The sequence below is a fragment of the Taudactylus pleione genome, unplaced genomic scaffold (genome assembly GCF_031769625.1).
Source record: "Taudactylus pleione unplaced genomic scaffold, aTauple2 ptg000707l, whole genome shotgun sequence".
Classification (NCBI taxonomy): domain Eukaryota; kingdom Metazoa; phylum Chordata; class Amphibia; order Anura; family Myobatrachidae; genus Taudactylus; species Taudactylus pleione.
In genome coordinates this window covers 5,718,569-5,743,877 of record NW_028285109.1, presented here as the reverse complement: position 1 = coordinate 5,743,877, position 25,309 = coordinate 5,718,569, and the positions used below count along the sequence as shown (strand labels likewise).

The following is a 25,309-nucleotide window of genomic DNA, read 5'->3' as shown; positions in this document are numbered from 1 at the left end:
TCGGATAGCCGCTTTGTAACTGTTCTATTTGCGTTCTCTGGTCTAGCTGCCATCAACCTCTGCGTTCCTCAATTTGAAGACATCGAAAATTCTTATTCCACCAGTAAATTCCATCTGTGTCTGAACAAGATTCTGAGCTCTTTTCATTTCATGGGGCCAATAGCTTAGTAAATTCTAATGTTGACCCCAACTTCAACAATAATGCATTCTGCCAATCTGGGTGATCTGGATAAATGTCATCCTTATCAGGGCGCTAAATGATGTGGGTTCTGTACAGTGTGTAATGCACACGCAGGCCAATAACACTGGGCTAGACTACACTATTATAATCTTATATTTCAAAGTTGTTCCATCTTTGACACTGGGGTAGTAAACCTGCATATATGGGACGTACTATAAGCCAGGGGCAATGACATAGGCAGTTCGTAGATGGCAGATACAATGAAATTGGCATTGTGTTGGGTTGGGTACTTAGGTTGGTATGTGTATGTGTAGGGGTGATGGTGGGGATTTGATTTTGTCTTTCTAGCCATAGTGATACAAATATCTGGAATAATTCCCACGAAGCGACAGATACAGGATAGATAGATAGATAGATAGATAGATAGATAGATAGATAGATAGATAGATAGATAGATAGATAGATAGATAGATAGATATAGATAGACCAAGCAATGCTATTGAGAAAGGAAGGGCGTTTAATTTTGGCACATATAATGATTTCTTTCAAATTCATGTATCTGTGTATAATATTTTAGGATAAAACAGTAGTCCTCAATTTATTTATTTTCTTCTCCATGAAATTACTTAACTGAAATAGTATATGCATGCATTGATATTGGCATTCATTCTAATACAATTGCCAATCATCAGAAGTGTATAGTATACAGCGATAAGGGTTACATTTATAAAATCTGTTTGTCATGGATATTATCTGATACAGATTATTATTATTATTATTATTATTATTATTATTATTATTAATAATAATAACAATAATAATAATTTTAATAATAATATTACCTTTTATTTTATAGTCTGTATATTTTGAAGCGCACAGGTTTAAATTAATCCAAGTGTATTTTGAATAGATTTATAGCATCTAGTTATATTTGCTATTTATTTATTTATTTAGTTTTGTACCGCATTATTTATAAAGTGTTCGATTCATATATTGGTCCATGCTTAAATTCAAAATGTTTATATTTTCTTCTATTTATTTTTCTTTTTTTGTGAGTCTCATTGGAGCTTTTAGAGGAGCTGCCAGAAGAGGGCGATCTATGCCAGGTAAACCAATGTTACAGTTATCTATTCTCCTTGCCGGTTCACTCTGAGGTTGCAGAGACATTGACTATTGATGAGCAATTTGTAATGTCCATTTTTGAAAACTGATAAGTTACCTACGTATCAGACCAGCAGTAAGCTAAGTTGATTGCCCCCTTTACTTTTCAGAACCTTACTTCATGGTCCGATTTCAGTTCAGAACTAGGAAAAAATACACATATCACTAAAACAAAAGTTTTCACATTTTAAAGCCAGAGGCAAGCTACACTAATACCATATTAACATGTAAGAAAAATATAAATACATACAAAGGTAGGTTACTTTCTCAGATAATAGCTGTATGTATAAGGCGGCACTAGATTTCTAAACAACATTATAAATATTTATAGAATTTAAAAAAATTTCAATTACTATAGTACATAGCACAGTCAATAGATAATAGAAAATATCAAACTATAGCAAAGTTGACTGTTTGACATGAAATTGCCCTTTCAGTGTACAGTGTCGGTCACATAATTTTTGACTATTGTTGAATTATCTGCTCCTCTTTCCTCTTTAGATTTCTGAGTTAGTAATAAGAAGCTGAACCAATTTACAATATACAATATACCATGTACAATATTCAATGTACAATATACCATGTACAATATGGGGTTCAGCACAAAACAGACTGATCCAGTGGTTTTAAGGTTTATCATTTTAAAATCATTTTGCCATTGTGTTGTGTACTGTTATCATCTATTATGCAAAGTTATTGTAAATAAGATCCATTTAAAATAGAGTTTGTCTTTTTCTTTTGTTAAAGAAAATTCTGTAATGTATATAAGAAATATTGTTTAGGGGCAGAAAGCATAGCATTACTCCCTCGGGCAATCCATTGGGAGACAATGGTACGAATTACTCAGAGGAAATACCAGTGTAGCTTTCACAGTAGATCCGAGATCTTATTTATGGCACTTGCTCTCATAAATCTTCACCAGTGACCTGTTCAGCCATTCATCTGTACATCTAGATACTATTACACTTCTAAGTAACCTTTCTGATAAATTAGAAGACACATATACCTTTGTACGCTATTATTCCAGCTAAATCGACACAAATTAACGACACAGTCGCTTTTTCCTTGTAATTTAGTAATATCTCCAGCCATAACGATATAACACCCGCACTGGAACACTACTGACATTGCTGCATTCTTTGCGACTGCACTAAAATCATTATTTGTAATTAAATCTAGAAAGTTCTGATTACAATTCGAAGAGTGAAGTCGATTGATTGTCATCAATAAAAACCAGTGTTTGCAATTCGTATCGATCTGTGTATTTCTAGTGCCATGCATCTGAGATCTGCTTCCATATTTGGCTGTCTGTTATGCTTAATGTAAACTCATGACTGGTTCCTGGTCCGTTCTGAGAAAACCTGACTGTGGATTATCGCAATCCAATGAGGGTAGTTAATTACTTATACATGACTGTTTCTCTGGCAATTAAGGTTTATTCAGAAACCTCCCGTGGAACATTAGACACACTGATGTGTGTGGTGTCTGCATATTTATATCTGACATGCGTACACACACACATACATACACACAAACATTTAAATATATATATATATATATATATACACACAGTAATGTAATAGTTAATAAACAAGCTTTCAGTACACTTACAATAGAAACCTATCTACCACGAAATTAAATTACGCATCATTTTGTTTTGATGTTTTGCTCTTGTGTGTGTACAACCCAGCCTTAGTTAAACGCAGACTCACACACGTATAATACAAAATTCACATATTTATGAAGATATAGGTATATAGGTATATAGACATTTCAAACCTGTTTTGTATGCTACGATAATATTATGAACGATAAATATAATATTTATATATTCCCCAATTAAATATATCTTCTTTTCAACCACAAGTGTATTTCAAAAAATATGCAAAGAAATGTTTGTTTACTTTATTTTACAGTTTTATTTGGTAGGAAATTCATTGCATGCATTGTCCATTTTATATTGCTTACCTCTATATTTTGCTACTTACGGAATACAATTCTATTGCTTTCAACAATGTTTTTTTTTTATTACTTTTACTATAGTTTAAAGATTTATATATATATATATATATATATATATATATATGTATACATATATATATATATATATATATATATATATAGCATTTCATATCCAAATGAATTATCAGTGATGAGTTTTAGACAACATAAATACAGAATTATTTCTTTAATGGTTTATGATATAGATACTGTGTTGTTCTGTTTATTTGCAAAAATAATTCTTGTTGCAGTTATATTCTCAGGAGAAATGACTGTATTTTGCTTCTTGAGCCCATGGGTGTTGTTATAGCATAAATTTACCATGGGGACAAAAAAATATATCTGAAGATGTTCTTTTATAAAGAATATTGCCATACTCTGCCCCTTTTTACATCAATTAGAGCCTGATGGTTTGTTTTTGCTCTTTTAACAAGTGTGTATTATTGTAAATGATCTACTTGGGGTTGTCTCAGTTTTACATATATGTTATATGACAGGAGCTTTAGGAATTATTTCCATTATATTTTTGTGTATATCTCCGCACTTTTTCCAATAGTGACGAAGTGACGCAATGTATATGTTTTTGGTCGTAGTTAAAACAATAATAAAAATAAAATGATAGTTAGAAATATAAATATTATCATCAGGCAGATAGTAAGTGTATTATGTGTTAGTGGTGTTTTTTTGTGTGATTAATTAAGAACACAGCCCTCTAAAGTTCATCATAAACCTAAGAACATCATATATATATATATATATATATATATATATACATATAACATCGTGAGGCGTTTATATGATCGCGGAACCTATTCTACAATTAAATAGCGCTTTATTTACCCCAGAACAAAAATCTGTTCCACTAATTATGTATGTATTTAATATAATTGTCATACAAGGCCATGCACAGATATAACCAACATTTTTATTTCCTGCAATACAACGTGAGGTGGAAAGATAGAGGAAAATTCTGACAGCCACCCCATCTCCTCTCACTCTCATATACTTTATTGTGGATTTAAGCCATATGTATGGTCTGAGATGTTACTATTGACCTGCAGCCTCCCTCTCCATAGCAATAATTACATCTGATATATTATGGCGTATCAAGGGCGATGATCAATTATAAGCGTATTAACAAAAGGGTTATCTCTGCAACAATGCGTTAGCTGATTGCGTTTTGGCGTATATCCTGAATAGCCACAAATTCCCTACTTTTCCCTTCCTATACTGTTACACCAATGTGGATAAGTCAGAGATAAGAGTCCGCATACAGCACGCTGCAGTTTCTCCCTTCTATGAAATGACTGAACAGAAACATAGTTTAATCTAAGACGTATCCAATAACCTGTGATATTACCACAATGTACTGTATGTACACAAGTTCACCACCGTTCTTGTATACCCAGAACAATAGAGACTTTTAAAATCCTAAGTGGCCAGCCTGGTAGAGAAAGAGAAATAGAGATCGAATGTAACTTTTCATTTATTTCACAGTAAATTAGTGGAATTAGTAAAAAAAATAAACTAAAAATCGTTAGTGAAAAAGTCAAATATAACGCACTGCACAAAGTTTCAAGTTGACTTTACTGTTTGTATATATATATATGTCTCATAGATAAAAGTTGAGAATAAGCTTCATGAGGAATAAGTATGTTTAATCCAGCTTCAAATAAAAAAACAGATCGACGTTTCGGTCTCAACAGAGACCTTTTTCAGGATGAGATATCAGAGCCGCAACTGGGTATATGGTTGTGGATCTGATGTCTCATCTTAAAAATGGTCTCTGTTGAGACCGAAACGTCGTTTGTGAAGTCTACGTGCTATTATAGCTACGTGCTAATCTTGTGTAGTATCCGTTTTAACAATCTCTAGTTTATCTACCGTAAACATGCGTTTGCAATTCACCTAAAATGCCACTAACATCTTAAAGTTTTTGATTATATAAGTCACGATTTATTCTATTTCTGTGTCTTTTTTTCCCATTTTAAAATCCATTATAAACCATACACTATTTATTTAACAACAAACAAAAAAAATATAACTTTTATTTAAATAAAACTATGCTGTATTACTTTCCAGGATATACCTGACCAAATCTATAGTAGTATAGGGTAGTTCTGGTGAGCTGCATAAACGCTTTTATTTTCAAAAAAATTTTTTTTTGTCAGACATTTTAATTTTCCAAAGTTTAATGCTAAACTCAGCAAAATCCCCTACCGATAAGCTACACCGATTTTTTGAATAGGCGATCTACAGCAATGCATAAGCAATATCACTGTGGTGCAAATAGCCAGATCACCTTGTGCTCTAAAAGCAGAGCATTCATAAGTTATATGGGCATTGAAACGCTGGGAATCTGCATATTCAGTGCACCCAAATCGACTGTATTTCCTTCTCCCAGTCCTGATACATGCACACATCACCCAGCCCCTGACTCAGTGTACAATATAGTAGTTATAAAGCAGAAATGGTCCTTCAGAAACTGAAGTAACTCTTTATTTGGTTTTTAAACATAATAGTGTTTTATGCAACTGTAACATAACAGTCAAATCAGATATAACTATAGGTGATCCTAAGTCTTTTCTAAACAATGAAATATGACCACAGCAGTCCTCCTATTTCTTCATGTGCTGTCAATGTACTGTCACTTATCTTCCAGATCCCCACTATTGTGTTATCACAGTGTAACAACTATGTGCAGTGAGTCACATTACAATGTAGCCAGGGCTTGGTTATTGCTGTATAGTACTTATATTTTCCTACAGACTGCAAGGCTCAGGAATTGAGTTGTATCATTTTGGGGTAGAAGAAATTTGCATTTTGAAGTTACCTAAACTGCCAAATTATACCTACTAAGGGCACTCCATGACTGGAATATATCATTGCAACTCACTCTCCTGAACAGGCAATATGTGCTTTAAACTTGTTTAAAGCACACATTTTCTGTTCAGAAGAGTCAGTTGTAATGACATGTTATATATGAATAATATCATAGACACAATTGGCAAGAAAATAGGGAATAGGAATAAAATCCAGCTTTTTATATATGTAAAATGTAACAGGACACAATGCATTTGAGGAACAGACCCCCCTCCCCCCAACCATAGTGCCTCCAGCCTTCCTGATAGAAAAATCTCTCTTTCCTGTCTGCAGTTTAATTAAAGAATTAAATTCTTTATACAACTATACAACTAATTCAACAAAATATTAATAATAGTACTTAACTGTGGCTCTTGCTAATATTCCATACATCTACACTTGGATACAAATAAAAAAAATAAGCCAACCTGCTGCTGACTTATTTACAGAAACACTTACACAATTTGTAATTTAGCAACAGAACACATAAAATAGTCCACAAAAAGTCTTCATGCACTTCCAATGAAACCCAAATTCTGTAACACGAACAGTGGATTTACCATCTCATCTTCATGGGTTATGTCCTTTAAAAATAATAACTAAGAAAAGAAAATAATTTATAGTTTGCTGAATGATCTACTCAGGTTAACAAATTGATTATCTCTTCCCTGCTTGCCATTAATCTCTCTCTAGAATATATATCTACTAATTTCCTCCATCATTTAAAAAAAAAAATCTTTCCTGTAGCTTTGTATAGCATCCATATGCACTTTTAGCTTCTACTGTCAAAGTGGTAAATGCTTTAATCATTGATAATTAACGTGAGTCTAACAAATCATCTTAAAAATCTAAAATAAAAATCTATGTATATCCTGTAAGGAGGCATCAAAGTAATGTATAAAGTGTGATCAAATGGATACAGCTTTTAAACACACACCACTGAATTTATTAAGCATCAATTTGTGTAAAATCGCATCTCATAGGTTGCAGTTTTAAAAGGCACAAACTGCATTTGGTTTACCAGAATTGCTTGCAGTTCATTACCAACCACTGGTTTACAAACTGAACATCATGTGTGTCTTTGTGTAGTTTTCCATGTACTTTTGCAAACCAGTGCTTGATACACTGCACTGTTTGTATGGCCCCCATTAAGAAAAACAGGCATTGTGTACTTTTTTTTTTTTAACTGTGGCTTTGATAAATTGAACTGTTTGAAAGCCACAAAAAAACATGCATTTTAAATTGGAATTTGAAAATAAATTAAATAAAAATCGTACAGCCCCCTCATTAGGTTGGTAGAGCTGTGGTCCAAATGGAGTACAACTTGGGAAAACTAAGAAAAGGAGCATTATAGACTTCTAGCAACTCTACCGCCTCATCTATCCATGCCGACAGCAGTTTTAGATGAGGCTAAGGGGTATATTTACTAAAGTGAGAGTTTTTAAAAGTGGAGATGTCAAAAAATCAGATTCTACTTAACATTTAACTAGCACCTTCTAGAAGAGAATAGCTAGAATCTGGATGGTTGCTATGGGCAACATCTTCACTTCTAAAAATTCTCACTTTAGTAAATTTACCCCTATGTGGAGACCATGAGAAATGGTGTCAACATAATTTCATTTAAATGAAGTCTATGCCATGCTGTTTTCCAGCCATTTTATTGAGTTGATATTCAGTTGGAATGTGGCTTGAGAAATGCCTGTGCAGACAAAATACAAATTCCCAATCTATTTTTAAACATGGGTACGGATGATATTTATTTGCCTTCATTCGGACCATGCAATAGGTTTAGTAGGAAAATGTATAACTGTTTAAGTGTACTTGTAATGCTTCATCATATGCAGTAGGGGGACTAATTAAAGGTGTATGAGTCCCCCAAATTGGTGGATCTGTGCACATTAAGAGAAAATATATAAAAAAGCTTTCTAACCAGTACTCAGAAAAAAAAGTGCCAGTAATCATCATAAGTTACACATTGATACAAGATTTATTGTAGAATCTATACTACAAGTCTCTCATCCCCGCACATTACTTGCTCCCATTTACGGTTACAGGACTTTCTTCGGGCTGCACCCACTCTATGGAATGCCTTACCACGCACAATAAGACTTACCTCTAGTCTTCAATCCTTCAAGCGTTCCCTGAAAACTCACCTCTTCAGACAAGCTTATCAGATTCCAGAACCGACCACATAACCTTCATAGCTTCCATGTCTTATTACATCCCATCTCACAGTCCACACATAACCTCACATATTGTCTTTCCTTCACATACTCCTGACATTTGGCCGACATTCCTGTGTGACTGGATCATGCAGCCCACCAAGAAACTCTGCATTCTGGCCGGACCAAATTGCAATATATATAGCACCTATCCTTGTGTATTACTGCCTATTTCCCTATAGATTGTAAGCTTGCAAGCAGGGCCCTCTTACCTCTATGTCTGTCTGTTATTACCCTGTTTTGTTCTATAAATGTTTCCAATTGTAAACCACAACAGAATATGCTGCGCTATATAAGCAACTGTTAATAATAATAATAATAATAATAATATGCCTTTTTTATTCATTTCTAAAATGTAATTTGTCCTTTATCATTGAGTACCATCATAAAATAAGCACCAAGGCTTACTGATTTTCAAAACTATTTTGGGAACAGTGTAGTTTTGTGTGTTTTATTTCAAAGATGTATATTAAGAAAACATAGACAGGTAATTTTTGCAATATCAATTGGAAAATAAAATATCTGTAAATAAGAAATATAGTCAACTTATACGTTTGCACCAAAAATTATAGGTGGAGCAATGTGTGTTTTTGAATTTTGGCCTGCACCAAAAAATAGTTCTCTTGCTCTCAAGACTGTGATTTGTTAGTTCAGTTATTGCCAATAATAATAATTAAGGTTCTACTATGAAACAAGTGAAGATAAAATATGATAAGATTCATATGGGGCTTTGGTGAATGTTCTTCAATCACAACAGGATTCATATGGGGCTTTGGTGAATGTTCTTCAACAGGAACGTTTGAAGGTCATTGGGAAAATATGTAGTTGTGAATTACAGATATAAATATGACTTTTAAAGGTAGAAATTACCTAATCTATTTGCATATTTTAAAAATTTAAGTTGATCGATCTGCAAAACTGTTTGTCGCACAAACTTTTCTAAATCTTTTTCTTCTAACCTTATTGGCTGTTGGATACAAACACAGAAACTTCTAACTAGTGCAAAATTTATATTTTTTGTAAATAGCCCCTACATGTTAACCCCTAGGTTAGATAACCTGTTCTAAGCATCGCAACTATAATTTGTCACTCTGTAGGGCAATGTTTGAACAGATGGTGCAGTGCAAGTTTTTTGTATGGTGTAAGGTCCCGCACCTGCTTTTGCACCATTAGGCAGAGCTGGGCCCAGCATATACTGATTTATTTCTCTGGATGATGAGTAAATTCCATATGCATGATGACCTAGGAACAATAACACATCCGCAAAACTCAAAAACAATATTCCTAGGGGGGTAAAATAAGGAAAACTGTCACTAAGTGATTGAGCATATTGAATAGCAGTATAACTATTATCTAAATGTGATCATTATTTAAAGCTAAATAATTTAGGCAAATAATACAAGTATCCAAAATTGGAGTGTACACTGAGTTTAACAACTAAGTGCACCAGCAGTAGAGGAAACGTGTAAATCTGCACTTCACCATCTTTCTGCTAACAATTCCAGTCATATTTTAAGAAAAAAAAATAACATTACCACTTGTAGCCAACTTTAACAATTTAGGAAAAAATAAATAGGTTAGTAATTCAAAACTTAGCCACAGTCTTTCAAATAAATAAATAAATCTTAGATTTGGTGTCTATGCCATCTCCTGTATCTATACGCAAATGTAATTCCATCCCACTTAGTGTATACACAGCACCATTCAGTAAGTCTGAACAGGTTTGCACCGTCATGGTTGAAGTCCTACTATAGCCAGGCAATCTACTCATTGCACAATAGGCCAAGCAAATCAAGCATGAGAAACCTAACAAAAATATAGCAATACAACAATCAAAGAGGAATCTGTATGCAGCTGGAGTAAACAGTTCTAGCAATGTGACAGGGAACGAGGAGCAGTTGCCTTGTAACCTGTAGATAGTGGCTTAGAGGCAGGATATGATCAGAGCAAGGCCCAGAATCTCATCTTGCCCTGGATACTCTGGTTACCAAGAGCTCAGCTCACAGGGGCTAAGCCTGATCTTTGTGAATGAAGCAGAAAACACTCGACAGCTCGTGAATAATCATTTTAATGAGTGTGTAAAGCGTGCGACGGGGTGTTCGGATCTGTCGGGTTAAACAAACAACTTGTACCCAGAGCAAATCCTATTGTTTAAGTGCAAAGTAGTGTCAGTTCAATTTCCCAGCTCTTCCTAAAACCTACAGATCAAACGCAGGGGTGTCTAGTGTTCTCCCATTAAGAAAAAATAACAATATTTTACAAATGTGAGTTTGATCTGCTTTCAGGTTCAGGATTCTTCCCCCCTTAATCCTCTCCTTAACCCTCATTGCTCCCTTTTGCCCCCTCTTAACCTCTTTATGCCTCTCTTGCTCTTTCCTACCCCTCAATCTGTCTACAATGTATTACTTCTTTCTCTCCACTTTCTTGGTTTGCCATATCCATCTTGGAAATTCCAAATTTCCCCCTCCCTGTCTCCTTTCCATGAAGGAACAGCTGCTATAGAATATTTGTTATATGACTTTTGCCCTGTAGTGAGATATATGCATACCTTATGGTCATTTCTGAGAGAAGCACAGTTCATGTGCCTGCTGGGCACATACATTGAAGCATACCCCTCCTCATCTTTTTCATGTTCATCTGGGCAACATTTTATAGGCTGTTGGTAAATGAAATTTGCATGTCGGTATGAGTAAAAAAAAAAACATTTTAAAGCTCTACTTACACATTTATATCACTTCCTTATTTAATGACAACTATTCTGTTGAGCACTTTAAACATTGGCAGAGCATTTAAAGAGGAAGATGTATTAAGTATTTTAAAGAGAACAAGTGGAGGTTTCCCCATAGCAACCAATCAGCTTCTAACTATCATTAATCAAGTACATTCTATAAAATGATAGCTAGAAGCTGATTGGTTGATATATGAAACTTCTCCACCTATCCTCTGTAAAGGTTTGATGCATCTCTCTCTATGGCCTGTATTCAATTAGCGGCGAGAAGCGCAATGTTTTCACCTCATTCGCCTGTTTTGAGGCAAAGTTATCGCATACTTTCACAATGCGCTCTCCCTCTTTTCGCCCTATTCAATTGCAAAACAGGCGAAAACGTGGATGTGCGAATGCCGCGAATGACGAAACTAGCGAAAAGGACTTATTTTTTGGGGGAAAGTCAGTCTGTACCCCAAAAAAAGCATAAGTGACCCTGGTGATCAATATAGACGTGTACAGTATTAATAGTTGTAATAAAAGTATTTTGGGTTCCTAAATTGAGTCAAATGGCTGTTATATGCACTTTTGCATTAGTGTGAAATAATGATATAAAGCAATTTCTTTGGTGAAAAACAATTGCTGTAGTTAAATTGGGGGTCCATTTAAATGGGTACTAGTATGTTTTGGAGTTAATAAAGTGCATTTTGAAAAACTTTATAAAAAACAGCTGCTGCAGCCCCCTGCAATCCTAAATACATCTGTCCCATGCATACAACACCCCAAAATACCGACCCAATACTTAAAACCCATTTTCAAACACTTTTTACATTTTCACCCCAAACATGACATACCTTTTTTTTAGGGGGTATTAAGATACATTTTTTTTTGCCTAATTAGTCATTAGGGGGGTGCCCAAAGGGTTCTGAACCAAGTCCCCACATTTATACTCAAAAATAGGGATTTTCACATATTTTCTGCTGCCTTTGGGTGGAGAAACTTTTTTGCCTGATTTTGCCTATGGAGTTTTCGCCCAGGTGAAAACATCCTGGAATTGAAAAGGGTGATACTTCAGAAAGTGTTGAAAATCACGCAACGGCGAAAACTGTTCACCGATAGCGGCTTTTCGCCTCTGATTGAATACGGGCTTATGGCCCTCATTCAGAGCCGCTCGTTAACAACAGTACGCTCGTTGCGTTCCGATGTTGACTAACCGCGCATGCGTCGGTGTAACACTGCGCATGTGCGTACGGCAGATTGCGAGTTTTTTTGGACTCGTTCCTAAAATAGCGTACAGGAAGTGACATGTCAAATGTGATTGACAGAACAGGGCGTTTTAGGGTGTTGACGGGGGTGGAGATGGAAAAACGCAGGCGTGGCGAGACGTACATACATTAGCAGATGCGAGCGTAAAATGTGTTCGGACCGACTCATACGTCACTGGATGATCCACTTTCCCTTCAAAATGCTCGCACAGCTTAGGGTCTGGATTACTCGACCACATTGGCGATGGCCTTCTCCTCCATCCCGGGACTCAACGATGTTGTTGCGATTAATCGCGGGAGGGCAGAAAAGCAATTAGTGTTGGATTGAGAACCGGCTTGGTATGTGTTTTGAAATCAGTTTTTTGGGATAGCACAAAACCGTACGCAGGTGGAACTCAGAGCTGCTAATGTCAGGATGACACAATCAATTTGCGTACATTTGTGGGGGTTTATTTTGCCCTCAATTTGGTGGTTAGGGCCTATTGTAACAATAATGTCATCATGTTTTAAGTTTCGCACCATTTTATTTGTGCCTCTTGAATTTGCCTCGTTATATGAATTTTTAAACGTTCCTTAAAGAGCCCATTTTTGTTTTTTTTTTGTTTTTTGGCCGAGTTTTTGCCTTTTGGTCCAGGATTAAATGTAACCCATTTTTACAATAATTTCACAATACAATGTCATTTTTTTTTTGGAAATTTAATGCTCAAACAAAAAAACAAAATTAAAAAATATTGGGGACATCTTTTTTGCCCAAAGATATGTTCCAAAATCAAACAAATTGGCCCAACATAACTGTTGACATAAACATACAACAAAAAAAAAAAACATTTCACAAGAAAGGAGAGGGAAGTTTTGACCAGAAAGGAATATGAGCCAAGCACAGAAGGATTGTGGGAAAAGTCACCATTGCTGTCACCGTTTTTTCACCCGTTTGGATGGGGGAGGGAGGGCGCCAGACCGGGTCCGGGATGTCATCGGGCTGGCCTGTCCAGAGGCAGATGTTGTGGCCTCTGGACTAGGCACAGGGCTAGGCACATTTGGAGGATTGGCTGATGTTGTGCCAGAGGTGGAGGATCCTGATGTTCCGGCAGGAAGGGAGGTCGGCTCCACCATGTGCTGGCGAACGAGCTGCTCCAGGGCATTGGCGATGCGGATGTTGGCCCTGGTATTTTCCGGCAGGGCCTGACCAATGGTCACGTTGGCCGCAGCATTTTGCTCCAGGGCCTCAGCCACCCGTAGCAGACTGGCGTCCATCCTCTGCAGAATCTCCGTATGGGAATCCGATTTGAAATTGAGTTCTGTGAGGAGGGCCACTGCCTGCGAGGGGGATTGCCCTGGACTGGCTTCTGCAGGGTCCTCAGCCGGATGTACTGGTTCCTCCCCTGCAGAGCCAGCAGAAATTTGGCGGCCAAGGCTACCCTCTGGAGCAGACTCATCCGCCTGTGTCTCTGTTAGGATAAAAGAGAAAAGCCACACATTAGAATCTACATATTGGCACAATAACATTTCAGAGTTGATGACATCCCAAGATTTACCTGGGACAACATGAGGAGCCGCAAAGTCTGGCATGTCCGTATCCATGTTGGACACGCCAAACACCTCCACAGGCTGCACACACCCCTGTGCCAGCTCTTCTAAATCCGTCAACTCCAATGACACAGGGGTGGGACCCCCACCTGTCCCCCTTGCATGCCTAGCCCTGTCCGCGAGTTTTTGCTTTAGGCGATATTTTAAGTCGCCCCATCTGTGGGAAAAAATGGAAGCCATTATCCTTTGGTTTAAAATGGTGTTTGTTTTTAGGGGGGGCAAGGGTTTACTTACCGCCGTTTGACATCCCGGGCTAGACGGACATAATCACCCACCCTATTGACAGCAACGGCTACCTCTTCCTACATTCTCCACTTCTGGCTTAGACTCATATTCCTGTCTGCCTGTGGCAGGATGTCCACACACTTCTGGATCAAAACCTCCATCTCCTTTCTTGTGAAATGTGGCTGCCTTTTTTTTTTGGCCGCTTTGGCCGGAATACTGGGCCCAGCAGCCTCTTCCATGTCATCCTCCTCACCTATTTGTGTAAATTTTCAGAATTCACACAATCACAACTTGCCCAATCTTATGTTTCAAATTAATCATTGATACAAAATGCATGAAAGACTTACCGCCTGACTCTTGGGCATTGTTTCCCTGGTCTGTCGCCATGTCTGAGGTCCAAACAAGAAATACACCAGAATTTTAATGTGTTTTCGTGACGTATTTATACATGCGTCCTTATTTTGCGGCCGCATCATTGATTGTGCGTCCCTATGATCCCTCCTTAATTTGTGCGGGAAACGAAACACTATTTATGGCTTGGTGTGTCTCTAGTCGAGGTGGCGTTTTTGGATTGTTGGAGGTTACCTTGGTTGGAGTTTCTTGTTTGCGGATAAAGGAGTTGGCGTTTGGAGTTTATTTTGTTGGTTAGATTTGCGTTTTTATTTTCCGTTCTCTTTGTTGGTTTTGATTTTTGGGACCTCGTTTCTTGATTTGGTAAGTTTTGGGAAGTCTAACTTTTTATCAATTGTTGTTTCATTGTGTTTTTTCGTTTTTTTAAATTTTGGATCCATAATTTCTTCTATTTTAGTTTTTGATTATTTTCGAAACAAAAGACCTTTTGATTTGGACTCTTATATATTTGCTCTTGGTAAGTCCATTTTTTTTCTTGTATTTGCGACCTAATTAGCGCAGTTTTACTACTTACTCTTGTGACTTGTATTTGCGACCTAATTAGCGCAGTTTTACTACTTACTCTTGTGACTTGTATTTGCGAACTAATTAGCGCAGTTTTACTACTTACTCTTGTGACTTGTATTTGCGAACTAATTAGCGCAGTTTTACTACTTACTCTTGTGACTTGTATTTGCAAACTAATTAGCGCAGTTTTACATGCTTAATAATCATTTTTTATTTTTTGAGGTTTCCCTTTCGCTTTTTGTGCAAACAATTCAACCCATTTTGATGTACTGTGTGAAATGTCGTTTTGCTGTTTTGCAAAATGTGTGTTTCGCATATTTTAAGTTTGGTGTAGCACAAAATTTAGAAACAAAAATGTGTGATGTGTGATGAGTGAAATGTGTGAAATAATTTTTGTGTTTAATTTCAGTTTGGACGTATCATGACAATACCCCGGCATGTAAGCAGCAATGGATGGTATCATCAAGCTAAGTTGTTTTAATTGACTTTTGGGGTGGGTCAAAAGCCTTACATTGAAATCTTTGAATTTTAGGTAGATCTGGGGCGGATTGTGCTGGCCATGCTCCCGGAAGCCGACCAACCTCAATCTCGTCCCAGGCGTAGGCATCATAGGCATGCAAGGCCCCAGATATTTCGAACACGTGTCACCCTTTTTGGAATGCCCGATGATGAGGTTTTAAGACGCTACCGTCTACCACCCAAAATCATCATAGACACTCTCTCATTAATAGAAAGTGATCTTGAGCGGCAAATTGACAGTCCAACAGCAATACCACCACTTACGCAATTTATGGCGGTGTTACATTTCTGAGCCTCAGGATCGTTTCAAACAACGGTGGGAATAGTGGCGGGCATCTCCCAATCCTCCTTTTCCCGGATCCTGAGGGCAGTGATGGAGGCACTTTTCAAGCACCTCCATCATTTTATTCAAATGCCTTTGGATATGGGTGCCCTTAGTGTGGCCAAGGCCAATTTTTACCAAATAGCTGGCTTCCCACACATCATAGGGGTTGTGGATGGTACTCACATACCACTTCAGCCTCCAGCACGGCTGGAGGCCATATATCGAAACAGGAAACACTATCACTCCCTGAATGTAATGGTGGTATGTGATGCCTCCCTCCAGATCCTGTCCCTGAATGCAAAATTACCCGGAAGTGCACATGACTCCTTCGTCATCCGGCAATCAGGGATATGGCACAAATTAAACAACCTACAAGCTGGTGATGTGTGGCTTCTGGGTAAGTGGAGACCTTTAGTACATAACAATGTTAAGCTTGATACACAGTGTTCCTGATGTTGTCTCTTCTTTTTCACAGGAGACAGTGGATATCCTTGCATGTCCTGGCTGCTCACTCCTTACTTGGCTCCCACACCAGGTCCACAAAGTGCGTATAATTCCGCACTTACAGCCACCAGGCAAGTGGTGGAGCGCTGTATCGGCCTTTTAAAAGGCCGATTCCGATGCCTCCACCGCTCTGGTGGCGAGCTCATGTATTTGCCGGATATGGTGTCGAAAATTGTGGTCCTGTGTGGGATATTTCACAACATCGCCATAAGGAGTGGTGTCCCAATGCAGCCAGAGGATGCCTTACCTGAGGATGGCCCCCCCGAGGTTGGTCGGAGGTCAGTATGTGGGGGGGCCATACGCGATGATGTGGTGGCCAGATTTTTTAGGTAAGTTTTTACAAAACAACAGTGTTTATACCTAATGTGTTTGGGTTTGTTTGCGAACCTCTAATTTTTTTTATTTTTTTTCACCATCTTCTGTTTTTTCACATAATCTTTGGCACTCCAACGCTCACTACTTCCTGCTACCCTTACCAAACCTGGATCTGGACATTTTGGGAATATATTATGGAACCCATATCGCAACGCCATGTTTGTGGAATCATGTTGGCATGGTCCTTCGTCAACCAGTTCTTGATTTGCTGTTTTTGGTTTGTTTTTGTTTGGTATGTGTTGTATTTGAGATTATCACTGTGTGTTTTTTTTGTGAGTGACCACTTTGATTTATCAGTTATGTTGTGAATAAATGTTTGTAGAGTGAAATGTTCTTCCTTTTTTTGGACGTTACCAGCAAGTGTAACCAGGTTCACACACGGTACATTTGACTAAGGGGTAATCCAGTACTGTCGCCAGTTGAGCTAAAATGAAATATGTTTTCTGGTTCCAAACCCACACCAAAAGGAAGCCTGTACAATCATTTGGCTTTGTAAGAGTGGCCTAAGCAGCTTGCACACCAACTAGGAACCTGTAAAATGTTGAAATATCTAATTGACACTACACCCAAAAAGTGAAATGACATTGTGACTGTAATGTGTTTCTTGTGGCTGTTTTACATACAAATACAAAACACAATCTTACTTTAAAACAATGGAAATCCTTGCAGGAACAGTCTACTTATGTCAGGGTTAACAATCTTTGGGTTTGCAAAAACGAATTAGCCGGAACGTATGTTTGAAAACTAACATTTAATGTGAAAAAAAACAACCAAAAAACAAACTATTGGCGAAGGATGCCAGACAAACGATCAAGGGCCACGAGCACACCAATTATATGTTGGCGCATCTGGGCCACACAAACTTGAACTTCGTCACGACGCCTCTGTTCCTCTGTTGGTGAGAAAAGTGTGTGTATTAATACAACAATAGGGCAACCACATTAAAAATTATAAAATACAACGAAATCACTCCAAAAATAACCCAAATAAAAAAAAATTAAAAATGGGGGGTGCAAAAAATACAAGGCCTATGTACAAATTCCCCCAGGTCTGATATGTGTATGTTGAAATCAGCTGGAACAGTTAAAGGCAATCTGCTAAATCCACAAAAGTCGACCCAAAAACCCCGAATAAAGGAACGACACATTATTACATACAAACAGTTAGTGCTTAAAAAAAAGGCAAAAGAAAAACATACCGGGTGACAAAACGGCAGCTCCGGAAGTCCCACCATCGTCCTCCTCGGAGGACCCTCCATTCCCCAAAGATCGGGGCGGGGTTATTACCGACTCCGGGGAGGGGGTAATTGGAAGAGGGGTGGTTGGAGGAGAGGGGGAAGTGGGACGGAGGGGAAGGAGGCCCGACATTTCCGGGAGTGGGTCTTGGAAGGCTGGGGAGGAGTGGGGAATAGGGGAATTATTGGGGGTGGAGTGTTGGCTGGGGGTTGGGGAGAGTGGGCGTGACCGCCGTCTGGCCGGACGGTGACGGCGTAGTCTTGGCTGTCCCCCTAAAAGATGTCAAACAAATTGTGGTTAGTTTCAGCACAAATCCTGGCCAAAAAACAATTTAAAAACAGCCCCCAACAAGAAAAAACATGCAAATTTGAGGAGAATGATTAATTATGAAATAGAGGGAAAACATGGCCATGCAAATATGAGGAGAATGAATAATTATGAAATAGAGGGAAAACATGGCCATGCAAATATGAGGAGAATGAATAATTATGAAATAGAGGGAAAACATGGCCATGCAAATATGAGGAGAATGATTAATTATGAAATAGAGGGAAAACATGGCCATGCAAATATGAGGAGAATGAATAATTATGAAATAGAGGGAAAACATGGCCATGCAAATATGAGGAGAATGATTAACTATGAAATAGAGGGAAAACATGGCCATGCAAATATGAGGAGAATGAATAATTATGAAATAGAGGGAAAACATGGCCATGCAAATATGAGGAGAATGATTAATTATGAAATAGAGGGAAAACATGGCCATGCAAATATGAGGAGAATGAATAATTATGAAATAGAGGGAAAACATGGCCATGCAAATATGAGGAGAATGAATAAATTGGACAGACATGACAACATGCACACGCAGTTTGGGCCACAAAGACAAACATGAAAAACAAAATAAATAAAACTTACTTTCAGAAATCTGCATGCGAAAGCATGCCAGCAAGCGGGGCGTTCGCCGTTGCAGGTCCGACCACCTGCGCTCCAGCTGGCCGATGTTGCGGCGTGAGCCGAAGGAGCGCAGGCGGGCCCGTGCCTCCGCATATGCGGAACGCTTCTGCCGGTTGGTTATGGGTGGAGGCTGGCTGGTGCTACGCCTATCTATCACCTCCGTTAGCACCAGCAGCTCGCGCTTGGTGAAAGCGGAGGCTCTCATGATGGCAATGGTGTTTTTCCTAAAATTCATTTTTGATAAAGTGGCCAAAAAAATTCTGATTGGCTAATGTATTTGGGAAATTAACAGGAGCAATTCTATTGGTTAGTGTATGAGTCATGTGTTCGACAGGGCCAGAAATCTCTGGAGAGTTATGATAGGTTTGATGCAGTGACATGCGTAAGCAAATTTAAATAAAGAAATGAACCCCGGGAAATATGCGGGGATCCAAAGCAATAGAACAATTGTTTAATTGTGGGTAACATGTTTATTGAACAATAAAAGCGAATGTTTAAGCCGTACGTATTCTGCGTGAAAACACAAACACGGACAAGAGTAAAGTTTGTTGCATTGTGTTGAAAAAAAAACAAAAAAGAAGGTAATTGATTCATTGATTGGCATGATACGATTGATGGAGGTAGGCAGAATAAAGGAGCAGGTAATCGACATCTGACAAGGCCACTTCCGGTTTATACTTGTGCATGCGTTCCATTCAAGCCATTTTGGGGATGTACGCTCGCTATTTCGCACGCTCGTTAGTTAGAGGAGGGGTCGTCTGAGTTTGGGGAGGATTTTTAGATGCGTTCGAAAATACGAGCGAGCCCTTGAATTTAAATATTTTTGTACGTACGCCTAACGTACGTTCGCCCGCTTGCGAGTGGGTCTGAATGAGGGCCTATGTCTCCAAACTTTACATTTTAATGTTTATTTATTTACATTGTTTTATTTGTGCATATTCATGTGCTTCCACATTGACATATGCCTATATACACTGTAGCCCAAAAGGTTCCACACTCAGTAAAGTAGCAGAAATCCTATTACTGCCAGCTCCAAGGTGACTAAAGTCGCTAAACATCTGTTTGTTTTGTGGAAATAAAAGGGTGTCATGGTCACCAGCAATAACTTGTACACAAATGTTCACTTTCCACTTCTAGAAGATTATTAGACTAGCTCAATGTCTATTTTGCTGCAAATAGTCCACACTCTCCTATCCAAGTGTGGCCAGATTCTAGCACTTAAAGAGCAAAATGCACCTCTTCAGCAATAAATGAATAAATTAACATATATGGCTGAAATGGGATACGGTGAATATGCCGGCGGACGGGATGCCGGACGTTGGTATACTGACGTCAGAATCCCGATGCCTGTCAGGAAGCTGTCGCCTCGATCTCAAAGGGATCAAGATGTCGACGTTGGCACCTGAATACCGGCATCCTGAAGGTAGGTATACGGGTAATGGTTAGCATTAGCCCGGGGATGGGGAAGGGTTAGGATTAGGGACCTCCCGGGGTAGGTTAGGGTTAGGCACTGACCGGGGATGGGTTTGGGTTAGGCTGCGGGAGGGGGGTTAGGGTTAGGCACCATCGGGGTGAGGTTAGGGTTAGGCACCACCCCGGGAGGGTTAGGTTTAAGCAGAGCCGGTGCTAGCTGTCTCGGCACCCAGCGCTGTCCCATGCTCCCCCTCCCCCCCTTCCCTCTCTGCTCCCTCCCCCTACGTATAAAATAATTATGGCAGCAGGTGTGTGGAGGGTGGGGGACTTCTCCAGCCGGACCTCGGCACCCCTGTGCAGTCATATACAAGGAGCGTGACTGGAGCCGGCTCTGGGTTCAGGGTGCAGGAAGGGGGGTTAGGGTTAGGCACCACGAGGGGAGGTTAGGGTTAAGCACCACCGGGGGGAAGTTAGGGTTAGGCACCACTGGGGGAGTGTAAGGGTTAAGGGGGGAGAGGTGGAGGATTAGGATACTTATCAGCCTCTGTCGGGATGCCGCTGTCGGTCTTCTGACCGCTGGCTTCCCATCAGTCGATATAGCATGCCGATGCCGCCTGAAATAATGTCACTAAATAGGATAACACTACTTTTATATTTCACCATATTGGTCCCCCAATTGTAAGTGGTCCCCAGTGTGTCAGAATGTGTAGAATATGAATAGTTGTACATAAATGCAGCACAGTGGTTAACAGAACTGGGGTCATGTGTTCAACTCCAAACAGGGCCCTATCTGTCCGAAGTTTATATGTCCTCCTCAGGAAATGATGTGAGTGACTGAATATTCTCTGTAAAGCACTGTATAATATGCATGCGCTATATAACTAACGCTTCATAAATAGGTAAATGGGTAACTTCAATAGTTAAAAAAATAAGAATAGTATCCTTGTTCTTAACAGCCACTTCTCACTAAGGGCAGGATGTACTAAGCATGAAAAAGTGGCCAAAACTCAGAAAATACAATTTTCAGAATTTGGCCTCATTTCCATATGTACCAAGCTTCAAAATACTATAAATTCCAGAGCTTGGACCCGGTGGATAATGCCATTTTTAGATGGTGATACTTAGCCTATGGGCTTTTTATCAGGACTCTTCTGAGAGGGATTCAATCGGATCCCTCCCAGTGTCCCCCGTGGTGGCGCACACCGGTCTGCGCATGCACATAGGGCCTTCTGGGTAATAAACCCGGATGTCCCTCTAGCATCTAGCTATCGCAAAGGACAACTCTTATCGGGAGAGCTGTCCTATGCAATTTTAATCGCATTTCTAAGTACATACCGGCATAAGTGACGCTAGTATGTAACCGATAAGTGGCGAGATGTACACATCAAGGGAATCTGTGTAAAGATTTTTGTAATTTTGGATGTGGAATATGGTAAAATAAAGTCATGATTACTGGGTTTCCATACCCCTTCAGCTGCCAAGGGGTCCTGCCAACATGAAAAATTCAGAAAGTTTTCCTTTATTGAATGCTCTTTTTAGAAATATGGATTTTCCCTAAAACTGGATCAGGTACAATATCCTTCTACTTACTGAATGAAGAGGTTTTTGAATTTTTTACATTTGTATGTTTACCAGGAACAACTTTTTACCCCTTAGGCTACCGAAGCATCATATTTTTTTATATGGGAAATTTAGGGACTACTGTGAATGTAGCAGCTGTCTCATGCTAGGTAGTTTTGGGGATCAGCTAAATATATGGAATTAAGTACAAAAAAATGTTGTTGCTGTAAAATTTCCTTCTTTTGAAACTTCTAATAATCAAACATCAGTATTTGTCTTTTACAGTCTACACTATTCGTATGCAAATATTTACTGTGGTTTGTGTAAGGGGTGAGAAGGACACCAATGAAATGCAGTAGAATAAAAACACATACCTGTGGTCAAACACGCAATCCTTATATGTAGAAAGGTATGTTCAGTATGCTCAGGGCTCCTTCTCACTTGTACCATTTCTCTCTACTATTACCATCCTGTCCTTCCTGGATGCATCAGTCTCTTTCTACAATACTAAACTCACCGCAGCCCTAGGCATGGTGGCTCCAGGTACAACACATTGTCTCTAGCCATCTCAACCCCAACCTGACACACCAAATGCAGCCATCACATACAAATATGCTCACTACCAGTGTGCATACCCAGGGCCAGCGCAAGCCCTGGAAGCGCCCAAAGTGGTATTACCCCCTAATATTTCTTACCTTGGCAGCGACGAGTAAGCATCTTGATCCTTAAACTTGAATTATGGTGCTTGGCTGTAACACCATGGACAAGCACACACTTCCAGTGTAACACTGACATGGATCCACAGGACCCAGCAGGTTCACATATAAGAAGCTGGTGATTGCTGCTCCTTTATGTTAGTGGTCAGCGTTCCATGTGGGAGCATTGCCAGGGCTTTGAGGAAACTGTGCCACTCATTCAGCACTTTAGTTGTCCCTAAGGAACTGAATATGTTAGACTAATGGTAAAATGTATTGTCTACTTACTATACCGCCCTTTCTCTTGCCAAACAAACCCACATTAAATCCATAATGTCTATCTATTTGCATCTTTGTCACCTTCAACTTACTACACCGCCCAACTCCAGCATCCTTCCCTTCATCCCTCACTGTCACACAGCTTCCCCATATACTGCAAAGGCAAATGCAATGCCACTTGTCAAGAATTATCCTATTCCAAGGTCCGGTACCCACACCCACCACTTCCTCTATTCCCCTGCCCACCTTCAGTTATTTGTTAATGGCTATTCATACTTTTCTCCTTATCTTCTCTATCAATCCTGTTCCCTCCCAATACCACAACCTGATTATTACCGCTGGAAGTTTCCTGTCCATCTTTAAATATGAACTCAGCTCCCCTGTCTATAACAAACCATCTCTTCACCCTATTCCTTCCAGATACCGCCCACTTATCTCATACCCATTGCTTCCAATGTACTTGTATTTATAGTGTAGAACAACTCAACTTTTTATCCCCTTTCCCTTCTCAACTCTCTGACTCTTGTTTTCTGCAGTAGGGCTTATGTACTCTGCTACTACCCACAATAAAGGAACAAGTTATCTACTAACTGATAACTCGAAGGGTCACTTCTCCCTACTCATCCTCTCTGACCACTCTGCTTCTTTTGATATAATCCACAACCCTCTTTTCCTGGACTTCCCTTCACTCTCTTGACCTCCAAGGTACATATTTCTACTGGCTTGCCTATTATCTCTCTTAACACATCAGTGTCTCCAATCCCCCCTTCCCCTTCTAGCTACTGTTCCATCTCCACACTGAGTCCTACAAGCTCCTATGTTCTCAGTTTTGCAATCTCCCTCTAAATTGTAAGATCTCATAGGCAGAGCCCTCTCTATAATCTGTCTGTCATCAACCTTGTATGTGTTTGTTCTACTTTATATATGATTTGTATTTTGTATAATTTGTTATTACAGTATTACATATGTTATTACATACAAATTCTACAAAATAAAACTGTGCAGTTTTGTGCTGCAAATAAATGATGATGATGATTAATAATTTCAATATCTGGTAGCTATTGTCTTCAGACCGCTACATAATTGTAAAGCTGCTGATAAATGACCAAATCAGGTATTCAGACTGGTTTGTTTTGGCAACTTTTCTTCACCATGGATCCTTACTAGGTTACTTTTCAGTTTCTGTACTTCATAACTTCAATGTCTGTAATACTTTCTCTACTGAAAAGTTACTTCTAGTAGATACATCTATCTAGATATTTTGCCTTCAATGCATGCTCAACATTCCAAATAAGATGTCCAAATAATATGACACAAGTACAGGATAATTTAGGTTGTGACAGTTTTTATTGTTTACATTAAATAAATACTTTTACACTGTTTTCCTGATCTTCTTCTTTCAAGATTGATCAGAAATTGTTTTGGTAGTATATGTGAATAAATATATTAATATTTCAACAGAAAAACAAACTGGCAAAGGTAGACCTACCCGATCCCTATCCAGATTTCCTCTGTAACCTCTAAGCTTCAAGGCAGACCATGTAATCCCTGGTGATGTCACTATGAAACCTCATAGGACTGCCTTGTTTGAATGTGGATGCAGATTCCACTATAAGAGCAACATGTTTTGTTTCAATGTTAAGTGCAATTATTAGGTGACATGTAGCTGAGCAAATTTCTCATTGACAGCTGGGGCCCAGCATTTATTGTTGTGTGTACGCCATCATTATATAATAGTATTATATAAGCGGTAATCCTGAAAGTATCCAATATTTGCTCAAGGAGTATGCAGTAACATTTGGACAACCCAGCTTCATTTTAATGTCCTCTACCATTTAGCAAATAAGGGAGTGACCCCCACAAATCCAATCATAATATCAGGGCGTGCTGGGAGCCATATGCTCTGAAATCATAGGGGCTTGAATTAATTTAGTCCTCCCTCCCTCCCTATGAGCTCAGTTTCAAAATTAATCTCGGGTGTATATTTGCTAAAGTGCGGGTTTTTAGAAGTGGAGATGTTGCCCATAGCAACCAATCAGATTATAGCTATTATCTTCTAGAAGGCACTAGATTAATGTTAAGTAGAATCTGATTGGTTGCTTTGGGCAATATCTCAACTTCTAAAAATCCGCACAGTAAATATACCCCTTGGCGCCTCTCAGCTTCTCATATTTGGGCTATCCAGGGCACTTTACCCAAACAATTCACTATATAGGACAGATAGATGAAACTGATTGTGGGTTGTAGAAACATTGACATCCCTTTTGAAATATAGATATATTTGTACAGTACATGATGGAAAATTGGTGGATACTGTC

The 25,309-nt window shown here is 38.9% G+C and overlaps 1 long non-coding RNA gene across 1 annotated transcript in view; it reads left to right on the top strand.

Moving 5' to 3' along the window:
• The first annotated feature begins 1,232 nt into the window (after positions 1-1,232).
• The window catches only part of LOC148477552 (uncharacterized), a 47,480-nt gene continuing 23,403 nt past the window's right edge, over positions 1,233-25,309 (top strand). The window contains exon 1 of the long non-coding RNA XR_015872499.1: positions 1,233-1,287. This is a non-coding gene — a long non-coding RNA (uncharacterized LOC148477552). The remainder of the gene's footprint in view (positions 1,288-25,309) is intronic.